The 9,527-nt window shown below is 34.4% G+C and overlaps 1 protein-coding gene across 3 annotated transcripts in view; it reads right to left on the bottom strand.

Moving 5' to 3' along the window:
* Positions 1–9,486, bottom strand: part of LOC115242600 (myocyte-specific enhancer factor 2) — a 79,628-nt gene extending 70,142 nt beyond the window's left edge. For all 3 annotated transcript variants that reach the window (XM_029819000.1, XM_029818999.1, XM_029818996.1), the window contains exon 1: positions 9,329–9,486. The gene's annotated coding sequence lies outside the window, so the exon portion shown is untranslated. The remainder of the gene's footprint in view (positions 1–9,328) is intronic.
* Between the last annotated feature and the right edge of the window lie 41 nt (positions 9,487–9,527).

The raw sequence follows: 9,527 nt of genomic DNA on the forward strand, positions 1-9,527 counted from the left end.
GAAAGAGAAAGAGAGAGAGAGAGAGGGTGCACCTTTCTCTTGCTCGAGTGCACCGTGTCGACTTACGTCATTCGATAATGTTCCCTTTGCACCGGTGACCGATGCAAGCACGGCGGTGAACATCGGCAAGGTGCACCGGTGATGGTAACTCCTGCCGGGTGAACGGCGCCCTTACAACAGGCGTCGCCTCACTCCGCACGTTTCACACGCGTGAAAGAGCGAAAAAAGGGGGCCGAACGAACGGACGGATGGGCGAGAAACGGGCATCTTGCCCGCAATTGCGCACGAGAGCCGATGGACTTGCGTCATTTGACGCTCGCTCTCTCTCTCTCTCTCTCTCTCTCTTTCTCTTCTTCTTTCTTCCCTACGCGGCGAACGATACGCGCGAACATCGCAATTTACTCCTCTTGCGACGCGATGACACGTGCACAACGTTCACGGGGGTGGGCGGAAGAATGCACCCGGGGGTTTGCGCCAGCACACACCGAAGATTTACGTCAGTCCTGACCCGACAGAGAGCGGCCCCCAAGGTCGGCCGAAGGCGCGCGCGCGCGACGATCGTCGCCGAAGGGCGCCCGCCAAAAGAATGTGTAATAGAGAAACGGTCGTCTAATGAGCATACTTACAATTAGTCGCGTTGGGCCGTCATCAATGACGCAAGTCCCTTGATGAGACATGAAATGTTAATCTTACGTGACAGTCGTCGCGATTCTTGATTCTCTCCCTTTGACCCTTAATTGGTCTCTTGAAATAAAATCTCATTTATTGTTCGGTAGGTTCAGTCCCCATTATGTGAATTATTGAAAAATTATGTTTTAATATTTTGTCCCGCAGAGTAAATTTTCAAAAAAAAAAAGAAGATAAAGCTTTTAATCTTATTTTAAAAATCTTGAATATATTGTGTATATATATATATATATATCGTATTATAAAATCTCTTTTCAAAAACGAACTGAAGCTATATAAAAGAAAAGATTCTATTTTCGAATTTTTTATCGAATTGGACAAAGTATGTTTCGCGGTTTTATTTTCATGAAATATATATTGTGAGTGGCCAAAATTAGTTTATAATTTCTATTAAATTTCCCCCTAATATACTTATCTCATATATTCCCTCGCGGATTTCTATCTCGCTATCCAAAAATACGAGCAAACTGAATTATTAAAATGCGCGTCAGAATTCTAGAGTATCTGGATCAAATAAGTCAACGCTTCGTCTTGACTAAATCACATCGAATGTTTTAATTATTCCCTACTATTATATATAATAGTTGAAGCGCATTTATTATTTAAAAAGTCATGATCGTTATTATAAATAACATTTATTAAAATTCTTATAATATTGGCACTTTTTACGAAAAATCTAAGAAACTATTTTTGTGTTTCACATACCAATTGTTTTATGACATGAAGAAAGATCAGTTTGACCAGAAATTATTCAATTTTGCGGCATTCATATTAATAATACTGTGCAAAATTTATTTTTACAACCAACGCATATAATGGCACAATCTTTGCATTAAAAATGCGACATGTAGAATTTTAGTACAATTCACGTTATTAATTTACTACCTGATGTACGCCAACATAATTTTGTAATAAAGCAATCGTATACATATAGATTTTGTAAAATGAAGACACCGTCTAAAAGTACGTGTTATAGTAATAAAAAATAATAAATAATAAAATAATTCTTTTTTTATATTATATCCTTTTCTCTTGCCTGTTTCTTAATAAAGATCTTGTTATCAATTCTAACGAAAAACGCAAGAAGATCTCCACGTTGCTCTATGATATTTCATAATTATATAATCTATAATTATCACAAATTTTATTTTCGAAAGTCAATCATGCGAGAGTCGTCAATATAAAAAGATTATACTTTCAGACGCGAAAATATCGATTTTGTGCAGAAGCAAATTCCTTTTTTAGTTCTCGCGCAAAACCAACTCGTTCGTTCTATATGTTGTATTAGATCTCGATCTGTAAGCTTGTTTAATCAGCGTGATCAGCGTGATAAGCGCGATGCGCAAGTACATGTTATAAACGTAAATCGAGGTTTATTTAGCGCGATAAGAATTATTTCCCTTCGGAAATCCTTCATTCGTGACATATCGGGCATTCGCGGCGGACTCAATAACGTAATAACGTTCCCAAAACGCCTGACGTCAGCAAAATTGGATCCCCGCGGGAAAATGATCGATGGAACCATTCTTCGTCGTCTTCGTCATCATCGTTGTCGTCGATGGCGGCGCAAATCGATCGCGCAAACCGCGCGACATGTACAACGGAGTTTCTTCCTTCGTGGAATTTTTATGAACCCGCGAGCTTTTTCGGGCGCGACGAGAGAGCAAGAAATGGAGAAAAAGAGAGAGGATATACATATACGAGCGCGTCTAAAAAAATCAGGTCTCCGTGAAATATACATATATGCGCAGTGCGATTTCCAAAAATGTCCTCGGATAATTCCGTCGAGTTTTGCCACACACACTTCGTGTATGTGGTAAAATCGTTAATGGTCACAACTAAAGAATTAAGGACATTAATGATACAGGACGCATGCACAGATAATGAGATCATTTTAATATAGCGCGGTAATATAGATGGTAGTATTGGAGAACGAATTTTTAATCGCGGCTCGATGTGAATATAAGTGCCTCTATAGAATTAAAACTGATTTTACAAATACTTTAAATCGTCGTTTTAAATTATATCGACAGAAACGAAGTTTCACATGCGTATAATTCTTACGATTTGGATTCACACGGATAATCTTCGAGATCCGAGAGAGAGAGAGAGAGAAAGAGAGAGAGAGAGAGAGAGAAGTTTTGCCTTCTCTGTATTTTAGATTATATTTGCTGATATCACAAAATACACATCCAAAAATTTTGCATTTCGTGAAACGCATTTAATGCAGGCTTGAATGTAATAAAAAGACACATCGGTCTTCCGTGTTATTATCCGTTGCGGCCGGCATCGTATCCGTTTGCGGGAAATAGTCAGCCGACTATAATCTCGTCGTATCTTGCGTAACGCACTACTATGAAGTAGCCGAAGTGTACGTTAGTGAGTTCACGTGACAGGTACAGAGATATCTACTCTGTATACTAATTAATTGTGTTTTCGTGTTACTTGGCAAACAAAGTGCATCAGTTGGTCGATATCTTGCACCGCGGTGATGAAATACGCAATTTAATTTCCGTCTTGTTCTCCATTAAGCATTTAACGAACTAATATAGCAATCCTATACGCGATGTCAAATAAGAAAAAAAAAAATATATTTAATGTATATATATATAAAAATATATATACATTAAATATTGTTATTTCATTTAATCGTATCTCTAATCGTTTTTCAAAAATCATATTTAATGTAATCCGTAATATATGCAAATATCAGATTCAATACTGAATCTGTTAGTCATAACGCTGATGTCACTCCGTACAATATCAGCGATATAATCGACGACTAAAAGATGTTAGGGTAGTGTAACGCATAAATATTCTCCTTATCGCGCCCACTTTTTGCTTATTAGAATAAGAAAAGAACATCTTTGACTTATATACTATAGCGAATATTAACACTCATAAAAGATATATACAAATTTGTGCAAGCCTAGAATATACTATTGTAAGATTATACGTGCGATAGAGACTGTTCTCTTATATAATTGAAAATTGAACACGCTCTTCAAATATTGTTTTTTTGATAGCGACATACTAGCATAACATGCGAATAAAATAAATATATTGCAAAATCAATAAAAAATGTACAACTGTATAATTTTTAATCGCCGTTAATTTTTGATATATTTTATCAATCATGTTGATATATATTAATATTGTTTTTTGATCGATATCATAAAAATTATAATGATACGAAACAAGAATTTTACGCGAAAATGTACAAAAGCATTTCAGATACTATCTTTGTTATGTAACAAAAGTATTACATTTGTTTCAACGAAACAAATGTAATACTTTTCATTAAAATGTAAAAAAATGTAATCATGTTCTTATCTTTTATACGATATCTATGTTACACATCCGCTTTTTTTCTCGAATTGTGTCGTCATAATATATTTAACAATAAAAAAAAAAAAAAAAAACAAAAAAAACAAAAAAAACGTATGTAACAAAGTTATAAAAATATTTCCACGTCTTTACTACAGCGCATTTTGTACGTTTTTTTACCTATTATATTTATGCATTCGCATATTTTCCTACACGATTTGTGTTGCTAATATAATCAAGGGGCCTTCGTAGATCATTACATCACAATACATTTTAATTTCACTTTACGTATTTATTCCGATATTTAAGTATCCATATATTGTAATAAGAATTTGACGAACAACTGCCAATCATTAGAGAAGCCGCGTAATATATGTATAATCATAAATCCTAACATCATATATGATAACTTCATGATGTGCATTGCATATGCAAAAAACCATTCCATTATAATTAGCGATTCCTGACAACATTATTGCATCGCTTAAGAACTATATAATCAAACAAGGCCTTTGCGTTTTATCTACCACGTGCCTTCATCGTCGAATACTTACAAGCGCTAAGTACTTATCCGACGGTAATACTATCATTGCTCTCTTGAGCATTAATTCTTCTTAAGTGACACTTCTCTCTCGGGAATTCGATTCGTCGTATCAATGGCGCATCATTATCTTTATTATTAGACTAATTATTGACAAATTCAATGCTTTTTCCCGTAATCTTTTTGTAATTAAAAATTACACAAAATCTTATGTGAAGGGAGACAATAAATTTATTTTAAAACCCCGTTTTTACTTTAATTTCACAAAAAGTCCAATACTAATGTACAATAAGATAAAATTATTTAATCACCTTCGAAATATATAGAATGGGTTTCGGGTTAAAAAAAAAAATTGTAATTAATTTCGTTGGTAATATTTTTTGTATTTGAATATTTACAAGATAAAATTAATAATAAAACTCAGATTTATTAATTGTTAATTGCTGCTCTTTCGATTAACAGTTTTCTTGACACTAAATTCTGGATATATACAAACATTCGAATGACGTAAATATCAAATGCACAAATTATATCAAAAAATGGATTATATATATATAAAATTAAGCACAGATATGTTTTCGACATTTTTTATAAGGCACAATTGCTTAAAAAAATATAATGATATTAAAGCATTTCAGCTTATTATACTCGAAATTGAAATATTCTTTTCTGTAAGTAACAGACTATAGAAAATATCCTTGAAAAGATATATGCGATAAAAAATGAGAGTTCTGTACATTATAATGTTACGTACATTTTTAAAAATGTCGATACCAGTTATGTTAAAAAGAATTGTAATTAATTTCGTTGGTAAATATTTTTTGTATATGAATATTTACAAGATAAAATTAATAAAATAAATAAACCTCAAATTTATTAATTGTTGCTCTTTCGATTAATAGTTTTGGCACTAAGTTCTGGATATATACAAACATTCGAATGACGTAAATATCAAATGCCCGTAAAATGCAAAAGCCAATAATGATGATTTTTAAAAATATTTCATAATATAAAGCAAAAACGAAATATGTGCTTTTTCTCTTTACAAGAGTACTTTTGCCATTTAAGAGAGTTTGCTTCGTCTTCATTCGTCATGACTCGATACGCTCGCGCAAAACAGGCCCGATCCGACTCTTTACGACTGCTCCCACGTAAACGGTATTTTATCGGCGTCTGGAGTAAGTTCCTCCGGAGTGATCAAAAATTCAGCACGTGCGCCGCGTTACACGCAGACACAGCCGAATAATTTCTGCTAATACTCGTGGAAGCTGGTCGCATTGATTCTGTCTTCCCCTAGGGAAGTAATGGAAGCGAGTCAACGTTTAGGTCATCGCGCGGATTTGCATAGCCTCGAGGACCTACATTGTGATGCGCTTTGTGCCACGTTGAGGGTCATACGGGGGCCGCCACGGTATTGTCGCGTGGCACATATTATATATATATATATATAATATATGCGTTGTGTAGGTCTAGGTTTTCTCGTGGACGGGAGGAGCGGAGGAGGGCACCGCGCGTGATGCCGCGATAAACCGGTATCCGATAAGGTTTACCGAAACGCGCGTAAAAGGTCGAGTGCACGTCGTGCATACTCCACATTTTCCCGTACCTGTTTTTCTCCGGATCTCTTTTAGCGAAAGAAACACAAGCACGCGCGTGCACATACCGTTTCTATTAAGGATTACTCGCGCGGTAGCGTGCTACGGTAAACGATAAAAATGGTATAATGAATGACTCAACTAAAGTATAATTTCATATGTCATGTAAAATACAGTAGAATTAAAAATTATATTCATATAAAATTAGAACGTTCTATATTTACGTGAAGATGTAGAAGAAAATGTGCGTGTCAGATATGTATGTACGTATGTAATGTATAGATATACATATAATAATAATAATAATTCACGACTGAAAATTTTAATTAATGCGTACATTACTAATTTATAATAATAAATCGCGATCTCGAAAAGATATTCGAATCGTGTATGTATTAATAGAATATAAAAATTAAACAATCTGTATTGAGTTATTAAATCATTTCCTATAGTAAACCTGAACTAAAAACTTATTATATAAAGAACGTAGTTTTGAGATTTTTAAAAACTTTTTTTGCGTAGCTGTTAAGGGGGACATCACAATTTCTTTAAATTCATACTTGTGTGAGCTTAATATTCATTCAACTCATAAATCAACTTTGACACCTAATTATCGTTGTTCGTATTATCTTTTTTTCTTGATTCTTCAGCCGCATTTTTCTACGCTTAGACATTATTAAAAAAAAAATCTTGTGATACTATAACATCTGATATATTAAATAAAATAAAATTAAGACCTTTAATTAAATAGGTTCAATATGTTTTTTCAATGAAAAATACAATTAATAGTTAATTTGATAGAAAATATGATAAAATTAATAGTTAATCTCATTATTGGAAAATCATTACCTTGTCCCGTTTATTCAACAAATTCGATTACTTTTTACGATCTTATTGGAAATAACTCTTCGTATTAATGCTAAAAAAATAGAGTGAATAAAAGATACTGTATATAATCAAATTTTAATGTAAGATCTTTCTGACTTAATTCTTAATTTTTTTAATTAATCTAAAAGAAGCAGAATTTTAAAAAATGGGGACCTGCACTTATACAATTATAAATTTTTAATTTTTAACCCGTTTTTCTTTCTTTTAAAAAAATATATAGCTAAGCTCGCGCACACACATGTAAAAAGAGGTTGCAACGATCGAAAACGGTAATATATATTAATAAAAGAATCTCTCCTAATATAAACGCACTGAGTTTGTCTGCTCGATATTTATAATTTGTCGATATTAATAATATAGACGAGTAATGCTCGTTTCTATCAATTCGATTTAAATTTAATCCTTGATTGACTTGCAGGATGATCAATATCAAAATTTCTAATAATATAATTATTATATATAATATAATAAACATTTTTTAAAATTTTGCTATTGGTCATTCTGCAAATTAATCAACGATTAAGTTTAAATCGCGTTGATAAAAATAGATAGAAGTTATACAAATATATACATATAATTCTTATATCTTTGCAATTTATTTCTTTAAATTTAATATATGCTGGATTTTTGCGATCTTAATATTTTTTTATAAAGTAAATCGCGCAAAATCTTGCATCAAAATAAAATCGGATTGAATATCTGAAAAAAAAAAAACAAGAATGTAGGCATGGGTGCATTCGCGCATAGATTTCTGCATTACCGGTCATGATTTTTTGCAAGGACAAAGCTCGAAGTGCCTGTTGCAGATGGCGGTAGGAAATGGGGCATGGCAAAATAACACACACATACACATCGCGTGTTTTATAATATTTAATACAACTACACCATGTGTGTGTAATAGGGGTTCGATATCTCGGATGCTGCGTTTTTATCGTTCTTACAACGAGCGAATTTACGATGTGTAACTTCACTGTCGAAAAATATATTTCTCGGTATTTTTTATTAATTAAATACGGCTTTGCAAATATGACGGATTCGATGTTAAACATTTTACGCATCGCCGTGAATCGATAATTGATACATGATTTAATTACTGCACGGCAACATGAGATTAAAATTTCATGTTGTGCAAAAGTGCAATTTTATCAATTATAGACAGTTGGTTGTAGTCTGTTATACAAAAAAGATGTGCATAAAATTAATCTACACCGACATTTGGCTGTTACACGCATCTGTCATTGCTCCGATCGTCTTAATGATTATGCCACACAACCTTTATATATAGATATATATATATGTGATTTCATATTGACTCAAAAAAAAAAATCAAAAGAATTTTTTTTAATATCAAAGCATTACGTCACATTCCCATACATGTCGTATATATATATATATACGACATTAATGATCTTTATAATAAATCGTTGTGCGCACAGTTATAGTGTAAGAACATTAAAAAGTAGCATCTAAGAATCGATGATAATTATTGATACGTCCATAAATCACATGTATTGACATAACAAGTATGCAATAAATATTAGTTAAAGCGATTATTGTATATAATTATTATATATTCACCGTATATATTCTCGAGTATTACACAATTGACAAAAGATCTCATATTGAAGCATCAGCTGGTTCAAATCTCCCAATCCCCTTAATATCCAATCTCTGGTCACGCGTACATATACGAATACAAAGAATCTAGCGTTCTGTCATTCCGTTCATTCCTGTTTCAAGTTGGAGTACGTTTCTTTTGCGCGAATTTGCGATGTACCGGTATTTAAATTCCAATAAAACAGTAATTTATCGGGTTTCGAAACGACATAATGCAATCGCAAAATCATCGAGTGCCTTCTCACTCCCCTGATTATCGATCCGAAGTCACCGCGATGAGAGGATCAATAAATCTCGCGACGAGGCGCGCGTCGCGATGCATATCCTGATACATCCCGTCTGAAAATTCTTGTTCGTTCTCTCTTTCCCTCTCGTTTCTCTCGGTTTCGGTCCACCGAAATCGGAGACCGACGTGAAATGCGTGCCTGCGTGTGCGTGCGTGTATGCGGCGGAGGCGGCTGCGCGCTCGCGAGCACGCTCCTACGTATGATACGTGTATGTGTGTGTGTGTATATCGGTTATATATGTATATATGTGTGTGCGCGCGCGGGTGTGCGCGCGCGGGTGTGCGCGCGCGGGTGTGCGCGTTAAGCGAAGGCCATGTCCGACAGACTGTACGGATGACTTTTGAAAAGGTAAACAGGCGAAGCATAAGACGATTCGCTCTACTCACGGTTTCTCGCCGGCGATCCCAGCCGCTCCCACACGATTTCCCCCGTCGTCGGTGTGTCTCGATGATTATTTGATTTTGCACAGCAACATTGTTGTACGTCCAGTACAAAAAAAAAACAGAGAGGGAAAAGGGAGAAAGGAGGAGAAGAGGAGAGAGAGAGAGAGAGAGAGAACGAGAGAGAGAGAGAGAGAGAGAACGA

The sequence above is a fragment of the Formica exsecta genome, unplaced genomic scaffold (assembly GCF_003651465.1).
Source record: "Formica exsecta isolate Colony F162 unplaced genomic scaffold, ASM365146v1 scaffold614, whole genome shotgun sequence".
Lineage (NCBI taxonomy): Eukaryota > Metazoa > Arthropoda > Insecta > Hymenoptera > Formicidae > Formica > Formica exsecta.